This window comes from Vulpes vulpes, chromosome 16 (assembly GCF_048418805.1).
Source record: "Vulpes vulpes isolate BD-2025 chromosome 16, VulVul3, whole genome shotgun sequence".
In the NCBI taxonomy this organism is placed as follows: domain Eukaryota; kingdom Metazoa; phylum Chordata; class Mammalia; order Carnivora; family Canidae; genus Vulpes; species Vulpes vulpes.
In genome coordinates, this window is record NC_132795.1 from 14,905,994 (window position 1) to 14,929,512 (window position 23,519).

A 23,519-nucleotide genomic window follows, 5' to 3' on the forward strand; every position below is an offset into this window, starting at 1 on the left:
TAGTCAACAGGTAGCATTGTCCATCACACCTCAAAACCATGGCCCAGAATGACTATTAAATCTTCATTGCAGACATCAGGGTAGAGGAAGGGTACGGAGATTTTTAAGAAGATGCACATAGCATAGAACTTACATTATCATTGACTTAAAGCTTAGTCAAACGGCCCCATGTAGCTGCAAGAAAGGCTCAGAAAAATGTAATCATATAGCTGAGTAACTAATGCAGAGGGGATAACTGGGTATTGAATGGTAACCAGAACTCTATGCTATAATCTATAAGGACAGATTAGAGAAGTTTCAGCCTAAAGCAAGAGGGATCATGATAAAATTTCACATCCCTTTGCAAGCATATATGAAAACTTATACAGAGAGTTCTGTAATGATCTTTTCTTAAGCTAAGAAGACAGAAAAAGTGGAGAGAGGCTTAAACTATAGAATAAAACTAGCTTAAATGCAAGAAAGATTTTATGGCAGTCAGGTGATTAGGATTATATATTATAAGTATGTTGTGACTGACTGGATTCCACCTCAAGTATCCTAACTAGTCGTATAGAATAGAATAGGATTTTGTGTGTAATACATTTTTTTTTTCTGGGCAGAGAGTCTACCCTTATCACCATATTCTCAATAGCATATGTGAACAAAAATGTTAAGAATTATTACTGTATCTGATTTGATGTGGAACAATCTTTTTCATTCCTGACTTTAGAAAATTATAATCAGCATTTTTTAGTGAAGTGGAGCATTTGATAGCGCTGGTATTCATATTTAAGTAAAGTATCCAGTGCCTTTCCCATCTGTCTCTTTCAGAGACACTCAGGGACCCCATAAGTGGGGCCTCTACACTCTCTAAACTACACCCTCTAAACTATTCTCCTACCTTCTCTCTTCTCACAGCATGCAGGTTTCTTTCTGCCTGGTGAGCCACTTGAGAATGTTAATTTATTTGAAATGATACTCTGAAAAAAAATGTTAAGATGTTAGTTCACCATACTGTTAGGACAGTTAGTGTTCATTGGACAAGTCAGTGCTGGCCCCAAATGTCCACTGTTGATTACAACTCCACAAACAGCAAGGCACTTTCTAGGACAAATTCTAGGAAGGGCCTATGGTTTTAAGAGCCCAGGGCTTTGTTTTTGCCTTTCTGGAGACTTCTTTGCCACTTAATGGTCTGTTTGCTTCCAGTTGCATTTGTCTAAGTGCTAAAGGAAATGTAAAATCTTAGCCCACAGCTATTCAGACTCCCGGTTTTCTACAGCAGATACCAGCTTGACTTCCAAATCCCAAGGCTATAACCTCATTTAATCTGCACTTAACTAGTTTCAGGAAAGAGCTGCCCTCCACACTTGCCCCGGAAATAAAATCCCTGCCAAATCCACTTTAGAACTAGGCCGAGTAGAAATAAATACATTAAATGCTTTCAGTTGTTTTTCCCCAATCCTACTGATGCTCTTTACCACCACCCCCAAATTCCATGCCTTGCTATTTCTATTGTTTCACTTGTGTGATATCTTGTTGCTTTTAAGATGTGTCCATTTTGGATGTGTCAGTTTTACTCTTAAAATGGAATCCTTGAAAAGAAAAATGGAATCCTTGACCAAGTTGGCTTACTGAAGTTGAAACTTTTTCTTGCAATGATTTAAAGTGTTCCCTTCAGTGTCTTCTGGTAGCCTTTTTGACAGCAGCCTCCTGAAATCAAGCTGATATTAGAAACACTGTAGGAGGAGTCTTCTCATTAAACTTGACAGCAGGGAAAAGTTTAAAGGAGTCTTTGTAACCAAGTTTGTCCCCTAGAAACAGAGCTCATAGATTTTAGGGCACGATCTCTTCCTCATGATGACTCTCTTGCCTTAGAGTGGAGACAAATCCATTTTTATCCTCACAGCATGGAGTCCATCTTGCGCTGCCTCTAGAATTTTCCTATCAGAAGGGATTAGGGTAGCAAACTGGGAAGATGTAGGGACCAGGAAATTTATCTTAAGAGACGCGTTTGTAGAGAAAGTGCAGTTGAAAAAAGAAGAACGACAACAAAAAACGAACCATTTAGATTGCATTTGGTGGTGGTGGTGGTGGTGGTGGTGGTGGTGGTGGTGGGGTTGCTAGGACCTTGGCCCCTCTGGAAAAAAAAAAGATCTGGTTATATAGTCAAAGCTTTGCTGGGAAAAGGCAAAGAAAAAGTGACAGAACAGGAGCAGGAGCAGCTGAAGCCAGTGCCCAAGCACAGTCTACCCTGCTCTTCGTAGACACAATGTTGGAGCTGCCCCACCTGGGCCATCTGGTAAACCTCTACTCATTCTCTGAGGCTTGTTTCAAGCAGAGCCCACTGCCAAGCTTTTTTGACTCCCTTAAGGCTGTAAAATTCTGCATCTTTCATGCCACAAATTCCTTCTGCAAACGTCTGCTATGATGCAGCCTGGTATCACACTGGATAATTGGATACTTGTTTGAACACCCCCCCCCCCCCAATTAAACTAGGCATTCCCCCGAGGACAGAGCTATTTTATTCAGCTCTTGTATCCCCAGCGGTAAGTGTGTAATGCCTGGCTTGCAGCCGTCTCATAAACTTTTCTTGAATGAATGGATACATGAATGAAAAAGCTGAATTTGAGAGTACCAACAATCGCAACTCAGGAGCGATCATAACCATTCCTTATTTTTCGGTACTCCCTAGTCCCTTTTGTGCCTCTACTTCTAGTTTCTGCTGTCTGATAGCATTTTCTTTGAAAACAACAGCGATTTTATAATACTGATGTGTGGGAGAGGAAAGCAGCCAGGACCGAGCGAGGACTGCACATCCCTGCTCCAGGACCACAGTGGCCTCACCTGCAGCGCATCTAAAAGCCGGAGCTGGCCAGGATGGCTCACCTGGGGCCCTAGGTCTGGAGCAGCAGTTCTGGCTGTCGGCTGGGCTCCCCGAGCCTCTGCACGTCGTGACTCCTGAGGCTGGAGGGCCCTGCAGCTTCCTCACTCGACTCAGGTGCCTGGCCTGCCGAGGCCGGGACGTCTGGGACTGGTTGCTATCCCTCACAGCACAGTGGTCTCAGAGTAGTCAGATTTCTGATTGGACACGAATATAAAATCCCAGTGAGTTTCACTTTCCCGGTAAACACTATTTAATACAAAAACCTAAGGGAGGAAGGAAAGGGGGGTGATGAGCAACATTGCTTCAATTAAAACAACTCCACCTCCCCCCCAAAAAATAAAAAAAATAAATAAAACAACTCCACCCCACCCCAAAGCTGGTTCCTTCACTGTTAGGAAGTTTGTCCAGATCATCACCTTACAACGGATCACTTTAAATTTACTGTAACCAAATCTAAGTCTTCTGCATTACCTGGCATTTAAGCAATCCCTTTCCTCCCTTGCTCCCTGAGCGTTTTAGTAGTTAGAAAGAACGCAGAGTTCTGCAAGTGTTCTCAGAAACAAATTTGCATCCGTTACGTGCATTTTGTGATGTTTCGAATTGTATGTTTGAAACCAGCATTTACATTAAATAAAACTTAGGAGCAATAGGAGAAATCTCCTAAATTTTACATTAATAAAACTTCGAATTGTATGTTTGAAACCAGCATTTACATTAAATAAAACTTAGGAGCAATAGGAGAAATCTCCTAAAGTCTCCATCCTAAGAACATTCACACTTTCCTAGGGATTACTTCAGTAGAGCCACTTAGAATCTATGGTTTCAGCAAATGAAGTGTCCAGTGTAAAATGAAACCATCACATGAAAGCAAGACTTTAAATATTACTCTCATTGCTATGGTTAACCAGTAATTTCCCTGTGAATGTGTACTGGGAAGTGCTTTACCTGTGTAAACTAATATACCCACAAAAATCTCAGGATGTGGTGATATGAAAGCCCCTCAGGGCAATGCTCCACACGAAACCGTTGACCCCTCTGGTCTCATTACGTAAGGATTTTCCCTTCTCCTGGGAAGTAGGTGGAGGGAAGATGCTGTTTGCTGTTGCCTGTTCCTGAAGCCAGGTATGCCAAGGTCTGTGTGCCCTTCCCCAGAAGTATCAGGGCAAGAGCCTGCCACATCTGTAAACTCTGCTTAGCACTCTGTTGAGTAGAAATCATGCTTTGCTGGCATTTTATGTTTCTATTAAAAAATAAGGAGATGCTTGCCCTCAGAGTCCTCGCTGAGGTAAGAAGGCTGATGAGTTAGCAATTGTGATTAGGTGTCTTTAGAGGAGAAAGAAACAGGGTCCAAAAAATACACCTTTCCCTATGGGTATCCTTACAGGTGCTTGACTAGAGGCAGAACCATCATAGAGTGAACAATGGTGGTTCTGAGGTTCAGGATAGTTTGGATAATTAATTATAATTAAGTGGTAATTAATAATAATTTACATAATGGCAGGTTCCCTACCTTCGGGCTGTCGGCTGGAAGCAGTAACACATTGAGCCATAAGGCAACCGGGAAATTGCTAATACTTATCCCATCTTTATTCAAATTGCTGATATTTTGTTCATTATAGATTTTTTACATAATATTATTTTCCAAAACATCCCATTTATTTATTATTATCTTGATTACTGAGCATTTGTACCCCCTTTCACAGGGCTCCTATGGCAAGTGCCTCACTCACCTGTCCTCAGGCCAGGTCTTAAGCCCAGAAACAACGGGTGGGGTATCTGATACTGCTTGGCCTGCCTGGAGAGGGAAGAGAGGGACAGCCAAACCCTTAGACTGGTCTCTGATCCTTGGTGTCTTAAAATTTCCAAATCACCCAGATAAGAATAATCAAATTCTAGTCAGGGATGAAAGACAGCTCAGATCTCCTGTGTACCACTCTTACCGCATTTTACAAATGAGAAACAGAGGGGATCCCTGGATGGCTCAGTGGTTTAGTGCCTGCCTTTGGCCCAGGGCGTGGTCCTGGAGTGTCGGGATCGAGTCCCACATCAGGCTCCCTGCATGGAGCCTGCTTTTCCCTCTGCCTGTGTCTCTGCCTCTCTCTCTCTGTGTCTTTCATTAATAAATAAAATCTTTAAAACATACAAACAAAAAGCAAATGAGAAACAGAGACTCGTGCATGTGACAGACATGCATGAGATGATGACAAATGTAGAAAGTGGCAAAGGAGGACTTGAATCCATACCGGGTCAACTCCGTAGCCTGTGTTCCAAGAGACTACCCTCTCACTATGTCCCTACAAAAATGATTAATGATGTATTTTTTTTTTCCTCTTAGTGGCCTGCTAAAAGTCATGACAAAGTATCTTCTGTTAACTTTTAATAACTTTTTTCCTGGTACAAAAGTAATATATATTCATTGAAGGGAAATAAAATACACAGAAATGAGAGAAATCAAAAGAAATAAAAATCTTACACCAAGAACCACCCACTACTAGCATTTTGTTGCAACTCCAAGTTTTTAAAAATTTTTAAATTGAAATTTTAACCTTTTAAAGATTTTATTTATTTATTCATGAGAGACAGAGTCAGAGATACAGGGAGAGGGAGAAGCAGGTTCCCTACAGGGAGTCTGATGCAGGACTCGATCCCAGGACCCCGGGATCATGACCTGAGCCGAAGGTAGACGTTCAACCACTGAGCCACCCAGGTGCCCCTCCAAGTTTTATTTTAATAAAGACAAATTATATGCATACAATTTAAAAAGAAAATGATGCTACACAGTTGTTTTTAACATGCTTTCTTAACAGTATACCATGAGCGTCTTTTTCTGTCGCTGCTTTTTTTTGCAGAGTAATTTGCAATAGCTTCATAATATGCATTCACTGGTTCATGAATATTTATTGAGGGCCTGCTACTCTCCAGGCAGCAACTAGGCAGGCACTGGAGATGAGTCAGTTAACAAAACAAAGAATTTGTCCCTCTAGGGTTGACATTTAAATAGAGGGAAATCTTTGAAAAATGAATGAGTAAATGTGTGTCAGTTAATAGGGACTCTATTTTGAATGTTGTCTGGGAGGCTTCCATGATAGGAAGCTGTTTGGGGCTGAACCCTATCCCCCTCTCATTCATATGCTGAAGTCTAAACCCCACTCCCTCAAAATGTGACTGTATTTGGAGATAGTGTCTTTAGAGAGGTAGTAAGTTAAAATTAGATCATTAGGATGAACGGGAATCCAAATGACTGGTGCCCTTTATTGGACAGGGAGGGAAGACGGTGTGAACACGTGGGGAGAAGACAGTCCTCTAGAAACCAAGGAGGGGGACATGGAACTGATTTTTCCCCCATGGCCCTCAGGGAAAATCAATCCTGTCAGCACCTTCTTGGATTTCCAGCCTCTAGAACTGTGAGAAATTAGTTTCTGTTGTTCAAGTCACCCAGCTGGGTGCAGCCCTAGAGGACTAACAGGGGCAGAGAGATGTCCAAGTACAGCGAGGGGGTGCAAGTCCTGCTGTATCTGGGCAAGTGAGTGCCAACGCCCCGCAATGGAGCTTGCTTGCTTTGTCTAGAGGAAAGGGGCCAGGTATTCGGGAAGGGTAACTGAGGGGAGGATGGAAGGAGGTGAGGTTAGAAGAGGAAGCAGGGGACTGTTAAGTCCTAAAGCCCCCTGCAGGCCTCGGAAAGGAGGAAGCCTCCGGAGAACCATCGGACCTGACATACTTTAACAAAGGTCCTTGACCCAGTGAGGACCCCAAAAAGGTTGTAACCTTCTCATCAGTAGATGAACTCACGTAGCAGTGAGTGGTAAAGGTCTGCAGTGAGAGGCAGGGGCAGGGGCTTCAGGGCCACTGGCCCAGGGTCCTAAGCCCTCTTGGTACCTCCACCGTCCCACTCCGCCATCCCACTCCCCTATCTGAGAAACTGGATAAATCTCCATTTTGAACCAGCCTCGGACTTTTTCCATGAGTCCCCTTCCACAGGGTCATTGAGGAAGACCTCGTTCCCCAGGCTAAGGCCTTCTGGTCGCTATTCCTTCCTCTCCCTTACCTCTTTCCCATTTGCCCTATCTTACACCTGCGTTCCCAATCCTCGGACTCCCTCTACCCCAACTTAAGCCTTTCCAGTTCACTGGCACCAACTGCCATCTGCTGGAATTCCATCTTACTCTTACTCTTCTCCTCCCACAACCACTCTCCCCTTTCCCTCAGGCTTGGCTTCCCCCAGGGAGCAGAGAAATGGAAGTCTTATCCGTTATCTGCAAGTGAAATTTCAGGGAAGGAGGCATATGGGACTGAGGTCATGGCTACTCTGCCCACTTAGAAGCCTTCTGCCTTCTGCCAAATCAGAGGTACCGGCCACAGGGACAGTAACCAGCTCAGGCTTGGACCAAACTTTGACCAGTGTGCCCCTCTAGGGAAGCCTTGGTTAGTTTCCAGACTCCTCTTATGTTCCCGAGAGGTCCTCTCTCGTGGGAAGAGCCCTCACCAGTAGCTTCTTTAAAGAATGTACGTATGTTTGCCTCCAGCTTAAGGCCACGACAGACATCCTCCCACCCCCCCGCCCCAGCCCCCATCCAGGGCCTATTGACTCTATCAATATACGCTTCATCTGCTCTAGCTACATTTTGACTGTCACGAAATTAAGAGATCAAACTGGTTCTCTTCCTCCAGAGCAATAAAACACATAGAACTGGGGAAAAAACAAATAGATGCCATTAGTAAGGGTGCCAGTTCAGCCCCAGATTCTTGGGCTGATCTGTTCACTTGACCACAGCGGAGAGTTGACATTATAAAGACACGCAGCTGGATATTGCCAAGTGCAAACACCCCAGGCTTAAGAAGGGGAACACCAGGAGGGTCACTGGTCTGGGTCCTCACTGTCACACAGGGCCTCAATGCCACTAGGTTATACCTATATGTACAGAGAAGCATTGGTCTGTTTGAAGAAGGGAATATTATTTTCTCCCAACTTAACTCTGTGTCTCATTACCGGGCCACATCTGTCCTGAATGATGAACCAGTATTTTTAATTAATCCTCTAATAATTCCCTTAATCGTCTTGGGAATAGCATAATTGCATTAAACTGAATGTGTGTGGGTGTGCATTTGTGGGTTGAAATTGTTTACTTCTTAGATACTGACATTTAAAATGCACCACCAATGCTGTAACCCTATTTTGGCATGTCTTTTTCTTCTTTGTCTTCTTTTTGTTCTGTTTTGGTTTGCTTTGCTTTAATATGGAGGTTGCCTGTGCCTCTCTTGACCTCTGAAAGGCCATATGAAAACCTGAAACCGAGGCAAGGTGACAAAGTCTGGTCATTCGGCAGTCGGGCCTCCTCATGTTACTTCTTTACTTAGAAAAATAAAATGTTGTTGCAGAAGATCCAGGGTCACCAATGTTCTTCCCAGGCCAGCCAGTTTCTGAATTCTTAGATTTTTGTTGTTGTTGTTGTTTAATTCAGCTGGCAGGGGATTTCCTAGACTGGAAATATCTAAGCAAGACCAAAAAAAAAAAAAAAAAATCTCAAGTGTGAATCCACACCTTCCAGGTTGAGAATCATATGTGCCTCTGGGATGAACTGAGAGCAAGGGAGCTGATTTTCACCCTCCAAGATAATCTCAAAATCAGAGAGAAGGTGAGTAGAAAGTTACACAGGTTTCCCTGGGTATCTTACCAGATTTTCATTCCTCTTTTCTTGAGCAAAGTAGCAAAGTGCCTCGTGTACTCTGTTACGAATGCTCATAAAACTATAGTTAAATCCTTGTAACTCCCAGACAGGCATGTACCTCTGTGTTTAGAGGACAAATGACAGCACAAAACTTTTAAGCAACACTTGTACTTCATAATAGTACTGTCATCTTGGGTTTGAGGGATCATGCATGACACTATCTGTATGTAGTTTTAAATTCCCCAGTGATGCCAAATATATTTGTGTCAACAGACACTGTTCCAAAATGCCGGAGTTCAATTTAGCTAAATACCAGGGGACTGACTCAAATTACTTTGAAGGAAAAAAATATATCCTTAACTCAGATGGCAAAATGTTGAAAACTTAGAAAAATCTGTGTTACAAAAAGTTGGAAAGTAGTAAAATAAGACATTTCCATAAAGGCTAATATATTTTGTATTTTCTTTAGGTATATTATTGCCACCCTTTTCAATTCCACATGTGGAAATGCTGTTTTAACCGACTAATGATAGCATCTAATTATTTGCTCTTAACACATCATTGTTGCTAGAAATGTAGAAGTTCGTCTTATATTACGGAACTATTCAATATAGTGAAATACCAATAATCGTAGTAATAATAATCACCAATGTAATATCTAATACTAAAGTATTTCATATGAGCTAGAAGCTTTGCTACTTAAGCACTTTTATGGATTGTTTTATATAAACCTACTAAAACTTCATGAGATGGGTAAAGTAATTTGCTAATTCTTATTCCAGTGAATGGCTAAGATTTCTCTTGAGAGTTTCCTGTGTGCCAGGCACTGTATATGTATTAACTCACTCATTGCTCACAACCCTCCACAAAGCAGGTGCTCTCATTATTCCCATTTAAGGTACAGAATTGAAGCAGCCCGCCAAAGGCCACATAGTTGTATGTGACATCGCCAACACTCAAACTCAATCTGTCTGACTCTAAGCTTAATCTCTTCCTTACTAAACAGCTGCTCAACACAAATTACATTTTCTTTGAAGCTTTTGTGCACCAGGCACTGTAGCAAATGATCTTCATGTGTTAATTATTCCTCCTTGAGGAGCTTATTGTGTTCCCATGTTTCAAATGAGAACCATAAGGCACAGGCCACTTATGCAGGGTTGAAAACCTGGTCTGGCCTGAGTCCCGAGCTCATTCGCTTTCCATTTTGTTGCACAGGAAAAGGTGGTATGGCTTCTAAAGATGCATGGTGACTCCAAGGGAAATGTATACGCATTGTGGGAGTCCAACTGATCAGGTCCTGAAGTAGGAGAAACACTCCATAAGCACAGCGTGCTGTACATTAGACTCACAGGAGTGGAGACCGGATGACACCCTCTCCCTGTGTCACCCTGCACCTTCCAGGGTGTTGGCCCAAGAAACAGAGAGTGAAGAAGGGCATGTGAGGCTGCCATCCTCAGAAACCAGCCCTAGAAGGCCTCCCAGCAGTCTTGTGGCACATCCGACTTATGCACTTGCCCAGGTTGGTTGACACAAGGTCCGAATCTGTACTCACTGGTCCTGATTCCACATTTTTTTAAAGTCATTTGTGTGGTGTAGGTCAGTGGTTTGAAAGGTTCAAGTGACAGGCAATCAGTTGGAAGCACCAGAGAAACCATTCTTGCAGATTGAAAACCAGCCTGTATTTTTCCTGTTATTCATTTTGAGTTTCCTCTTCCTTACCATTGAACATTGTTTAAGGAATTACTGAAGTACTAAGAGTCATTTCTGTTTTCTTAAATTACTTTTTGACATACATTCCTAGCCTCAGCTGTTGACAGCAACCTTCTGAAAATTTTGGCAATGGTGCCACCCCCGGTGTGCGCACCTCGCAAAAGATATTTCTCCTGAAAAAGAGATGTTTCATTTTCCTGAACTGTATACACCATTGTCCCTTTTCTTTGTTTCTTCAGAAATGAGTATTTTCACACTATCATCCACTGTCATTTCCTCTTTCTGCAGTCATCTCGGCTTTTTGTATTTTATCTATACATACAGACATTTACATAATCACAGTGTGATTCAAAATGCTTCAGTCCTTAATCAGGGCTCACTGGGAATTGGGGGCCTCTAGGATTATTTCATGTGCAAGTGCATAACCACAGGCAGTGCCTCCCCCCAGTTACAGCTCTGTGCTAGAAGCACCAAACACTGGAGCAGAGAATACGACAACAGAAATTTCCTACTCTTACCCCCCCACACTTTATCTACAGCCCTTTACCTTATTTCCAGATTTTAGCATTGTGATTTTTAAATTCTTTCTCTCCTATTGCAGAACCTGTGCAAATAAAACAGTGTATCTATCTATGTGCATAAGACAGAAAATCAGTTGCTGGCCTATTTGAAATAGGTTCCATTTATTATTATTATTATTTTAACTTAGGTTTTCTGGAAAATTGTTGCTGTGGGGTAAATTTGGTTCATTTGCTCAAGGGTTAGTGTTGCTTCTCTTATTTGAAATATGTCATAAAGAGCTGGAGTTTGTAAACTTGGCCCTGAGTGGTGTATGTTTTGGTTGAATAGACATTTTGGTAAGCTAACATAGTTTTTGAACGTAGCTCTAAAAGTTGTCATCAAATCCTAGAATATTAATAGGAAGAAAGTCTGGGAAGGAGGTCATATAACCCACATTTCTGGTTTAACTCAGGCATATTCTAAAGATCAAACGGATTAAACCAGCACTCACATTTCCATCTAACCAGTAAACTTGTTTTGCAAAATTTTTGAGTGCCCCACAAAAATTCTAATTAGAGTTTTCTCTTTGCTGGCTTAGATCCTAAAAGCTGAACACAGAAGGTAACTGAATTTCCTCATGCTTCCTTTTTCCTGCTCTTTCCCTTTTATACACACACATACACACACCAGCATGCATGAGTGCACACCAAATTTTCTACAGTGCATATGATGATTCTGGCAATCAAAAGAAAAAGAAACACACAATATAAGTGTATAGAGAAAGGTTATATGGTAAATAGCAGGTACTTAATAAATTTGTTGAAGTGAAATAGAATATATTTGAAAATATAAATTGTAAAAGATGAAAGCTTGTTCCTTTTTTTTTTCTTAAGTAATCTCTACACCCAATGTGGGACTTGAACTTAAAACCTCAAAATCGAAAAAATAATAAAATAAAATAAAACCTCGAAATCAAGAGTCACGTGCTTTTTGGACTGGGCAGCCAGTCCCTTGATTGTCCCTTGATTTCAAAATCATACATACATACATATAAGCCTCAGGACATAGTCAACCCCATAATCAAAGATTTACGCACAGATATTATTGCAGAGTTAGAACAATGAAAACATAGAAGCAATGTAAGTAGGCAATTATAAGATAATTCTGAAATAAATGGCATATCCATGAAGATATTTTTTATTTTAGAGAGAGTCGGTGGGGGGAGGGGCAAAGGGAGAGGACGAGATAGAACCTCAAGCAGTCTCCTCCTTGAGAGCAGAGCTCCATGCGGGACTTGATCTCATGACCCTGAGATCATGACCTGAGCTGAAATCAAAGAGTTGGATGCTTAATGCCTGAGCCACCCAGGCCCCCCTGTCCATGAGGAAATATTATGCAACCATGTAAACTATACTCAGAACACATTTAAGAACATGGAGAAATAAATGCCTATGACATAATGTAAAATTTATAAAATAAAAGGAATACAGATTTTATTTCAGTATATGTTGAGCTCAGTAAGGATATACTGAATAGAAGCAGAGCTGGAAGGGAATATGTTAAAATGTTAATAGTGTTTCAGGGTAGTGAGACTATTTCTGCTTCTTTTTCATATTTCACAATTTGTCCCAAATAATGAAGATATATTATTTTTATAATTAGAAAAAAGTGAAAAACTAGGAAACATTTCTATGGATGAAATTTATTTATATAGGAGCTCAAAATCAGTGAAAAATTTATACATTTATGATATAAGCTAAACCCATCAGGTGGTTTTAAATATAATCCTATGAGAGTCACATAATCCAGTTTCCATAATCCCCACAGGTAATCTCTTCCAAAGTATAATGATCAAAAAATGTCAAGCTTATCTTCAATTTTTTGGTTTCAGTTTCAATCCATCACGAATTAGTTTAGTGACTTTATAGGAATACGTGCATGTGCTGTCGAATTCTAACATCTTTCTTTTGTTGTTGTTTTTTTTTTTCTAACATCTTTCTTTTACTAAGCAACTCATCATGCCATCTTTTCCTCCGTGTGTTTTCTTATTTGATAATCTCTGGATTGTTTTATTGTATCACTCTATTATCTCAAGTTCTTGGGGTGCTAATTCTCCCATTTACTGTCTCCCAGCTCCCTCCTGTTGGATCATTTCCTCATGGAGTCTGTAATTTTTCATTGTGAGCCTATCTTTAGCAACGTGCGTTGTTCCTTTTGATGTTCCGTGTGCCTTGAGTTATAGAAGTGCCCTTGAAGAGAGATCTTGCATTTGCTTCTCCATGGCTCTCTGGGATTCCATCCCATTCAGGACCCATTTTTATACTAATTTCTGGGCTTGGGAGTCTCATATACCATGTGGACAGTATAAATTCAGATCTTATACTTTTGCGTGGGATTTTCCATTTCTCAAAGGAGACTCCTTCCTACACACAAAGTGCCCAGGGCATAAGCTTTCTATGGACTTGGGGTACAGTGTGGGTAACATTCTTTTCATAGAAGGGTCAGCCCTCCCTGGACTCTGCCCTAAAGCAGATATCTTAGTTCCAGGTCCCTACCTGGGGTGAACCCTCAGTCACACACGGTTTCTGTCCTCATAAGGACAGTACTAAAACGGCAGCCCATGGCCATGAGTACGTATGTCTGGGTACAGTGTCCCTAGGACTTACTCATTATCATCACCCACACCTATTGCTCTTGTTTTGAGTTCCATCTTTTATTCTGACACCAGGGTGTTTTCTTTTCTTTTTTTAAGATTTTATTTATTTATTCATGAGAGACACAGAGAGAGGTAGAGACATAGGCAGAGGGAGAAGCAGGCTCCTCCTCGCAGGGAGCCCGATGTGGGACTCGGTCCCAGGACCACGGGATCACAATCTGAGCCAAAGACAGACAGATGCTCAACCACTGAGCCACCCAGGTGCCCCTGGCACCCAGGTGTTTTCTTTCAAAAGCTATATATTCATTTTTAAGGCTATTGCATTTTATTCAGGAGCCCTGAGGTTTGAAGTGGGAAGAGTTGCCTCAGCTAAATTTTGAGTCCTCAAGAAGTGTTTGAGAGAAGAGCACCTCAGTCTGTGTTATTAGCACACCTGGTGTGTTGCCATTGCCTTTTGAGGAGAGTCACAAGAGATTAATCATTACTGACAGCTAGGGCTTCTAAGTTTTTCCAATTTTTCATCTTTTAAAATAAATTCAAGTCTCCAGGCACCTGGCTGGCTCAGTCAGTGAAGCATGTGACTCTTGATCGCAGGATCATGAGTACAAGCCCCATGTTGAGTGAGAGATTACTTAAAATAAATTAATTTAAAAAATAAATTCAAGGCTCATGCATGTATAACATCATCTTCATTTCCTGAAATTCTTCACTGGGTAGAAATGCTCTAAGAACATCATCCTCTATGTGTGTCAAGGTGGGGGAAGAAAGCTAAGAAGTTTCTCTGAATTGTATTCACCATCCTCATAGGGTCATCTAAAGACATCTTCAACACTAAACCATTATCAAATTAATTCCTAAAAAGTAAACATCATGCCTCATAACAACAAGCAGAAAACTAAATTTACTTTCTGCATCTTTCCCAAGATTTTTCTTTTTCTTTTTCTTTTTTTTAAATATTTTATTTATTTATTCATGAGAGAGAGAGAAGCAGAGGGAGAAGCAGGCTCCATGCAGGGAGCCCGATGTGGGACTCGATCCTGGGACTCCAGGATCACACCCTGGGGCAAAGGCAGGCACTAAACCACTGAGCCACCAGGGATCCCTCCCAAGATTTTTCTTACGATTAATTCCAAAGAATAGTTTCACCCAGATGATACATAATTTACAAAGTATGTGGCTGTGGCTGCCCAGTTACCATAATAGGGAAATGAGAACCAGGCTTCTTCCCTCGTGGTGAGTCAGGCCCTGAGCTGAGGCAGAGCCGGACTGTGGGAGAAGGAAGCCCACCTTTATGGGGATCCCTCCCCTCGTGCCTCTTCTCCACCACAGCGATCACTCTCGCTCCTGAGATCGCAGGCATTTGCACCCACATCCTCCTCACTGTGAAGAAAAACTCAACAGGTGGGGGTGGGGGGAACACTGGGTGCAGATTAGTATAACCCAGGGATAAGTGACCAATGAGTTCTGATTTTTATCTACATCAATACAATGAATTTTATTCAAATATATGACACTTTGACAGAGAGTAATGGTTTTGGGTGTTTTTTTTTTAAGATTTTATTTATTTATTTATTCATGAGAGACAGACAGAGAGAGAGAGAGAGAGAGAGAGGCAGAGACACAGGCAGAGGGAGAAGCAGGCTCCATGCAGGAAGCCTGACGCAGAACTCGATCCTGGGTCTCCAGGATCAGGCCCTGGGCCGAAGGCGGTGCTAAACTGCTGAGCCACCTAGGCTGCCTGAGAGTAATGGTTTTTAGAAAACATAAAATTTGTTTCTTGCTGGGTAGAACAGCACCAAGATGTTTGTAAGCTCTTTTTGTCTGTTATCTGTCACCCCATTGGCTCGGTATTACTCATTTCACAGCAGAAGCTGTGGGGCCAGTGCTAAAGGCCCCCAGGTATCCGCTGGGCAAACCTGGGCCATCCAAGTTAGCATTGACCTGCGGCCTTCCCAGGCCCCCGGCTTCCCTTGGCAACCATGAGCTCCATTCAGTGCTTCTCTCCAAACTTTCTCTTCGCTCACGAGGTGGGTCTAATCCTCTCATTCTGATCGCTCTGCACCTCAGCTCTGCCACTACTAGAATTCCCACACATGTCACTGCCCTGCCACCATAAATCTTCCTCCTGTTATTCCTGAAATGAGTCCACATGGGCGTTCACAGGCGCCCACTGTGCATTTGTCACTTCAGCTTGTGTTGACCATTGGCCACAATCTTCTAAGTCATGACAGACGAACCAGTGTGATTCACGCAGGAATGGTAGAAATGACGGTGACAGATCTTCGGAAAGACAAACATGACTTGGTACCTCACTTGCAGTGGAAAAAGATTCTGACATATAAAAGGCATCTGAATTTATGGGGTTGGCGTGGCTTCAAGGTAACTACTAATAGATGAGCTTTTTCTCACAGTGTGATAACAGCTTTATTACATGCTAGCCCTTGTCATTTACTGCTTCCACTGACTATAAACACTGAAAGGGCTATATTATGCCTTGACTGGCTGCCTTGGATTTGTGATTTATTTGATCAGAAATGTGTGCTCTAACCACAGCATTTTAATTTATGGTCATAGTTGGCTTGATTGTAAACTAAAAAAAAACAACTAAGGATCATGTAGGAAATGGAGCTGTTTCCCCAAATTAAAGCTTCTAACCTGCTGATTATTTCAGCCCCAAAAGCTGCTTGAGTTTTGATTTTCGCTCCATAACTTTATAAAAGGTATAGGGACGAGTCAAAAGGGCTAAGTAGGTAATTAAAAGGCCGTGAAGTCTCTTCATGTTGCTTCAGCCTGAAGAGCAGGACCGGTCCAGGGTCACACTTCTGTGTGTGAAGAGCAGGAAACAGCAGGGAGTGGAAAGGGCAGGGGCCTTGAGCAACAAGTCTATGGTACGAAGATGAACAGGGCTGTGCCAGCTACAGAGAGTAGTAGGCAGAGAGGAGGGAGGCCAGGCCTTCGGCTTTGCCCAGTGCTCAGGGAGCAGGAACAGTGGTACAGCATCGGTCCAAAGAAAACATGAGAAACGCAGATCTGCAAAGTCATGGCTGGTGTGTAATGTTGATAGGGATGGTCAGCAAGGTCATGGTGCCGTGGGGTGGCTGCTGTGTAATGCTGATAGGGATGGTCTGGGATCATCTGAGGATCCCAGAGGAGAGCAACTGAACCTGGCAGGAAAATAACTATGAGTGGGATTATTGATTTCTTTGCAATACTTACTGGATATACTCATTCTGGTTTTATTTTTTTATTTTTATTTTTTATTTTTATTTTTTTAAATTTTTATTTATTTATGATAGTCACAGAGAGAGAGAGAGAGAGAGAGGCAGAGACACAGGCGGAGGGAGAAGCAGGCTCCATGCACCCAGAGCCCGACGTGGGATTCGATCCCTGGTCTCCAGGATCACGCCCTGGGCCAAAGGCAGGCGCCAAACCGCTGCGCCACCCAGGGATCCCTTATTTTTATTTTTTAAAGACTTTATTTATTCATAGAGACAGAGAGAGAGAGAGAGAGAGGGGCAGAGACACAGGCAGAGGGAGAAGCAGTCTCCATGCAGGGAGCCCGACGTGGGACTCGATCCAGGGTCTCTGGACTCTATCCAGGGTCTCCAGGATCACACCCTGGGCTGCAGGCAGTGCTAAACCGCTGCGCCACCGGGGCTGCCCACTTGTTCTGGTTTTAAATCTCCCCTAATTTTTTTTTTCCTTTCAAGCAAAAGATTGGTTGAAGCCTGAGACAATGACTTATGAGAGTAGGTGGGAAATTCTGAGTTGGTACTTATGGGTCCTTATTCGGAAAACTCATAAAAATCTCAAGTAGACCACAAGGTAGAAACATGAGGGGCAGTAACAAAGACAGAAGCTGAAAAATGGTGAGGAGGTCAAAAGCTAAGACACGAAGGCCTTCACATGATACTCAAACTTTTTTTTTTTAAGATTTTATCCATTTATTCATGAAAGATACAGAGAGAGAGGCAGAGGGAGAAGCAGTTCCCCAAGGGGAGCCTGACGCAGGACTCAAGCCCAGGTACCCAGGATCATGCCCTGAGCCGAAGGCAGATGCTCAACCACTGAGCCACCCAGGTATCCCAGTACTCGAACTTTTTCAAATCTCACTATCCTCAAGTAATCCTCAAAAAACATAATTTGTTTTCTACTTAATATCTGACCAAGGGCTAGCAGTTCCCCATACAGACCATGTGAGAATTAATTTGATATGTCAACATGTCTGGGCTAAAGGATGCCCAGGTAGCTGGTAAATATTATTTCTGGCTGTTGTCCAGGAGGGCATCTCTGGAGGAGATGAGTATCTGATTCAGTAGACTGAGTAAAGGGGATCCACCCTCACTGGCGTGCGTGGGCAGCATCCAAACCACCAAGGGACAGAATGGAACAGAAAAGGTGAAGGGAAGGCAGATTCTTGGCTTTCTCTTCTCGAGCTGGGGTGTCCACTTGCCCTTGGACATCAGAACGCTAGGTTCTCAGGACTTTGGCCTCTAGGACTTACACGAGGCCCACTCCTACCCACTATGCAGTTTACAGGCCTTCAGACAGACTGAATTATACCACTGGTTTTCCTGGTTCTCAGGCTTGCAGAGGTCAGATCGTGGGACTTCTCAACCTTCAGTCATGTGAGCCAACTCCTATAATTCCTAAAATTCCTACAATGTATGTACTATGATATATACACATATAATATATGATATGCATATATTATATATACATTATATCCAATTGGTTCTGTTTCTCTGGACAATCCAAATGTAGGCCATTTCTTCACATAAAAATCTTCTATTACAGGGAGAATATAAACCACACTTAAAAGAATAGTAAGTCTTTTGCTTCTTCTATTTCTTTTCCTTCCTTTCTTCCTAAAAAATCTGGTCTTAAAATCACGAGGTATAGCAAAATAGAGTTATGTGTCTGTTGTAGTAGGGGGTTGAGTGGGGACCCGCAATGATCCAGTGTGGGATTCTAGAGTCTGAGCAGAGGGAACAGGTACCCCATCAGAGGTGCAGCCTGGTGCCAGTGTCAGAACCCCAGTGAAGTGGGTTGTCCCAGGGGCTGTATGAGAGGCAGGTGGCCTGTTACAGTGGGGGTGAAGGTCCTAGCCTGATTAGGGTGAGGAGGTAGGGTTACCCAATTTAGCCAAGAAAAAAAAAAAAAGCTAACAAAGCAAAACATGACACCCAGTTAGGTTTGAATTTCAGATAAACAGTGAATGATTTTTTTAGTATAAATATGTCTCAAACCTTGCATGAATTATTTGTAGTTTTTCTGAAATTCACATTTAACTGGACACCCTATATTTTATCTGACAATATTGTGAGGAGGACACCAACACAGAGGGTGGCCTGGTATGGGGTGTTAGCTCAAGTGGGGGTGAGGAAGGCATCCATGAGGAAGGTGGGAAGTGGCCCAAAATGGGGGAGGAGGCTCAGAGCTGGAGCCAAGAAAGGAGGGCCTTGGCATGGGAGATGGGGCAGAGAGGAGCTATGAGGTTCCTAGGGCTGCTATAAAAAATGACCACAGATCCAGTGGCTCAAAACAAGAGAAATCTATTCTCCCATCGACTCGAAGGGCAGAAGTCTGAAAGCAAGACGTCTGCGGGGCAGTGCCACCTCCAAAGACCCTAGGACAGAATCCTTCCTTGTGTCTTCCAGCTTCAGGTGGCTATAGGCATCTCTTGGCTTGTGCTGCGGCAGAGCTCCAATCTCTGCCTCTGTCTCTAGGTGGCCTTCCCCCCTTCTCCCTGTGTGTCTCTCCCCTGTGTGCATCTTTTATAAAGACAGTGATCACTGGATTTAGGGCTTACTCATATCCCAAGATGATCTTATCTACAAAGCCCCTCTTTCCAAATAAAGTCACATTCACAGTTTCCAGGGCTTATGATGTGGACAAATCTTTTGGTGGTGGGTAGGGGGACCATTCAACCCAGGACAGTAACATATAGGGAACTGATCATATAAGCAAAAATTTTTTAACATTTTATTTATTTACTCATAAGAGACACACACAGAGAGAGGCAGAGACACAGGCTGAGGGAGAAGCAGGCTCCCCACAGAGAGCCTGATGCAGGACTTGATCCCAGGACCCTGGGATCATGACCTGAGCCAAAGGCAGACCCTCAACCACTGAGCCACCCAGGTGCCCCCAAATAAGCAAATACTTTAAAGATAATACAAGCCTGGTTTTTCCTACAGGAGAAGACATTGAACTGGAATTAGGTATATCAGTGTTAATTGATGGTTTTTAAGTATATAGGTAAGGATAGAAAATTCTAGATGTAAATGCCTGTGTGTGTGTGTGTGTGTGTGTGTGTGTTTGTGTGTTCGTGCTGTTTACCGGCAGTAACATGCCAATAGCAGGGAGTAGTATATCTAGTGCCCAGATCTTGGCTTTTAAATACCATTTCCTACTAAGGGGAATCAGGTTTCCTTGGAGAGAGAGTTGATTCCAGGGCTGGTTAGAAGGGAAGTACAAGGGACACCTGAGTGGCTCAGCGGTTGAGCGGTTGAGCGTCTGCCTTTGGCTCAGGGCGTGATCCTGGAGACCCAGGATCGAGTCCTATGTCGGGCTCCCTGCAGGGAGCCTGCTTCTCCCTGTGCCTGTGTCTCTGACTCTCATGAATAAATAAATAAAATTAAAAAAAAAAAAAAAAAAAGAAGGGAAGTCCAAAACAAGCCTAGAATATTTTGCTCTACCAGAAAGCAAAAAGTTACTCAAAGAATAAAGGTGACATGTCAAAGGACACAAAGCCAGCTGAACAGGCCCCCGACTGCCAAATCAAGGACAATTTGAGCATCAACATAAATGATGATATCAGTGGAGTATAATCCAATGAATAAAACAAGAATCTACAAGACCATGCTGATGTACAAGGATGAATAATTAAACTGAACGTTTAATAAGAAATGGGATTTTCTCATGCTTTTAAAGGACAATCCCACAAAATATCTGCCAGTTACAAAGGGGAAGAGAGTAATTTTACAATGAAAAAGCCTGGCAGACGCTTAACCAAATGATCAAAGTGACCATCATCAGTAATGAGACAAAGTTAAATCATGTACCACCCAGTAGGATGCAAAGAGAACTCAGCATCAATTGAGGGTCATTCTACAAAATAACGGACTTGTACTCTTCTGTAGTGTCAAGCCCAGGAGATCAAGAAAAGGCTGAATCAATGTTCCAGTATGGAGGCCGCTGAACAAAGCAACCAAATGTAATACCAGATTTTGAACTGGATGCTTCTGCTCTAATGGGAGCAGTGGTACAGTGGGTCAAAGCTGAATGAGCACCGAGTATTATGAAGTGGTAGTGGTGTATCAACGTTAATGTCTGGAGTTTGGTTGTTATTTTATGGTCATGTGGGAGAGTGTTCTTAGGAAAACAGAGAAATATTTAGGGGTGACGTGGTATCAGTTTGATGACTCTCTCAAAGGATTAGGGAACATAAAATTCTTTGAGCTGCACTTCCAACTTTCCTGTGATTGTTTCAAAATTTAAATCTATTATTATTTCAAAATTTCAAAAATGAAAAACTATAGTTGGACAGGCCAAGATTTATGTTCATATATGTCCACTGCAGCATTATTTATAATATCAGAAAACTAAGAACAATGAAAATATGTAGCAATTTATAGAGAACAATCTCTGCTGTGTTTAAAGAATAGAAAAAAAGAGGGGCACCTGGGTGGCTCAGTCGGTTAAGCATCCTCTTGATTTCGGCTCAGGTTATGGTCTCAGGGTCATGAGACTGAGCCCCATGTCAGTATCTGTGTTCAGAGTGGGATCTGCTTGAGATTCTCTCTCTCTCTCTTCGCTCTTTCCCCCCAACCCTGCTCACACTGTCTCTTAAAAAAAAAAAAAAAAGAAGTAGAAAAAAAAATTAGATTAGAAACATTTGAGGGGGTGCCAGGGTGGCCTCAGTTAATTAAGGGTCCATTTCTTGATTTTTGGCTCAAGTCATGATCTCAGGGTTCTGAGACTGAGCCCTATGTAGGGCTGTGTGTACCCAGTGTGGAGTCTGCTTGAGATCCTCCCCCTCTCCCTCTCCTTCTCCCCTACCCTCACTCAAATCCATGCTCTCTCCTTCTCTTTCTCTCAAATAAATAAATAAAATATTTTTTAAAAAAAAGTATTTAAAGGGATACCTGGGTGGCTTAGTGGTTGAGCATCTGCCTTTGGCTCAGGGCGCAATCCCAGGTGCAGGGATCGAGTCCCACATTGGGCTCCCTGCAAGGAACCTACTTCTCCCTCTACCTATGTCTCTGTGTTTCTCATGAATAAAGTATTTTTAAAAAGTATTTTTTAAAAAATATTTTTACTTATTTATTTATGAGAGATACACAGAGAGAGGTGGAGATACAGGCAGAGGGAGAAGCAGGCTCCATGCAGGGAGCCTGACGTGGGACTTGATCCTGGGACTTCAGGATCATGCCCTGAGCCGAAGGCAGATGCTCAACCGCTAAGCCACCCAGGCATTCCTGAAAAAAGTATTTTAAAAACTTTTTAAAATAAAAATATATGAAAATGTTAAGATTATGTGTACCTATAAGGAAGGACTGTGGCTCCTTTTTTTTTTTCCTTTGCAGAGGCATGTATGATATGCAGAAAGAATAGTAAAGTTCATGAGGATTAAACAGTTGCATTTAATCATAAGCTAAACAGATATGAGGGAAGTGACTAGATGAAATAATCTAAGGCAAACAGAATTTAACAATACAGTGAAATGGCATCACATATGACTTTAATTTCTGACAAGTCAACTGTGCACATTCAAATTGTATTTTTCACACAACCTAGGCCTGAAACGCAAGCCAACATCTTCATCTGTCCCCTAACAATAGAAACAGTGATGGACTCTGGGAAGAAAAGGTGGCTGTGCTGGACTTATTAAGAAATGGTAAAAAAAAAAAAAAATATATATATATATATATATATATATATATATATATACCAATGCTGACTATTACTACACCCAAGGCAATTCAAGGGATTTTCCAGAGTAACTGTCATAAGCAGACATAATTTTCATTTGACCTGCTGTGTAAAACATAACCTTTGTAACCAGTGGCTTTAGTCTTGATTTTAGGGTAAATTTTAACATTTACTTTAATTTCTTCCAGGATCTTAACTAAATAGTCTGAATTTGTTTTTAAGTTGAGATATAATTCATGTTGCATAAAGTGTACCTTTTTAGGGTATAAATTCGTTTTAATGATGAGTTTCACATGGCAAAAGAGAACTATGGAGCAAAGAGAAAAATCTTGTTTTAAGTCATTCTACGGATTTTCTTAAAGAAAAGTAAATTCAGGTTTTAATATTTGGAAAGGAAAGTGATCAGACTGTGTCAGTGGGGAAAGGTCTGACTGGTCCCTTCATTAACATGGTAGGGACCCTTCTGACCCCTGCGACCCCAAGCCACAGTAAAGTACGCAAAATTCATCTTTAGTGCCCCCACCCCTCTCTCTTTGGTTTTAACAACTCCTCACTTACTTCCCTTTTGCCCTGCCTCTGGACACACTGTCTTTCCCCAGTTAGAATCCACCTTGGGGTGAGGAGGAAAGTGAAATAACAGGTAGGGCTGGAGCGTCATCTTGTCATTGGTGTTGTTTTCCATGTTTTCCAACCATCAGTTGGAAAAACTGGGGAGTCCCTGTGTTTGAGGCACTGTGTGGAGCTGTGGGGATTCACGCTCCCCCTGGCTACCATTTCTCCAAAGTACATCTCTGCCTGTCCTGCTCACCCCGTTCAGGCCACTTTGTGGTCTTCCCAATGCCAGAGGAAGCCCGGTGTCCAGAAAGGCCACAGTCTAGGCAGTGGGTAGGACTGGCTGGAACTCTGCTTTACGGTTTGCCACATGTGAGATGTGGCCAATTGTGCAATCTCTCTAAGCTTCTCTTTCTTCCTGGTAAAATGGTTCTAAGAGTCATTCCAGCTTCCTAAAGACATTGTGAACATATTTTAAGGATGCTTTAACGTTACTTCTCTTTTGTATTGGTCTCCTGTTGTTGCTAAAACAAATTACTATGAGCTTAGTGGCCTAAAACAATACAACTTTGTTATTGCACAGTTCTGAAAGTTAGAAGTCTAACACAGGTCTCACTGGGGAAGGACCATGGTG

The 23,519-nt window shown here is 42.3% G+C and overlaps 1 long non-coding RNA gene across 4 annotated transcripts in view; it reads right to left on the bottom strand.

Annotated features, from left to right (window-relative positions):
- Positions 1-923: 923 nt before the first annotated feature.
- The window catches only part of LOC112922610 (uncharacterized), a 65,859-nt gene continuing 43,263 nt past the window's right edge, over positions 924-23,519 (bottom strand). For 2 of the 4 annotated variants that reach the window (XR_011997731.1, XR_011997733.1), the window contains 3 exons: positions 4,594-4,658; positions 2,866-3,126; positions 924-2,116 (listed from right to left, as the gene is read on the bottom strand). This is a non-coding gene — a long non-coding RNA (uncharacterized lncRNA). The remainder of the gene's footprint in view (positions 2,117-2,865; positions 3,127-4,593; positions 4,659-23,519) is intronic. The other 2 variants (XR_011997732.1, XR_011997734.1) reach the window with 2 other exon arrangements.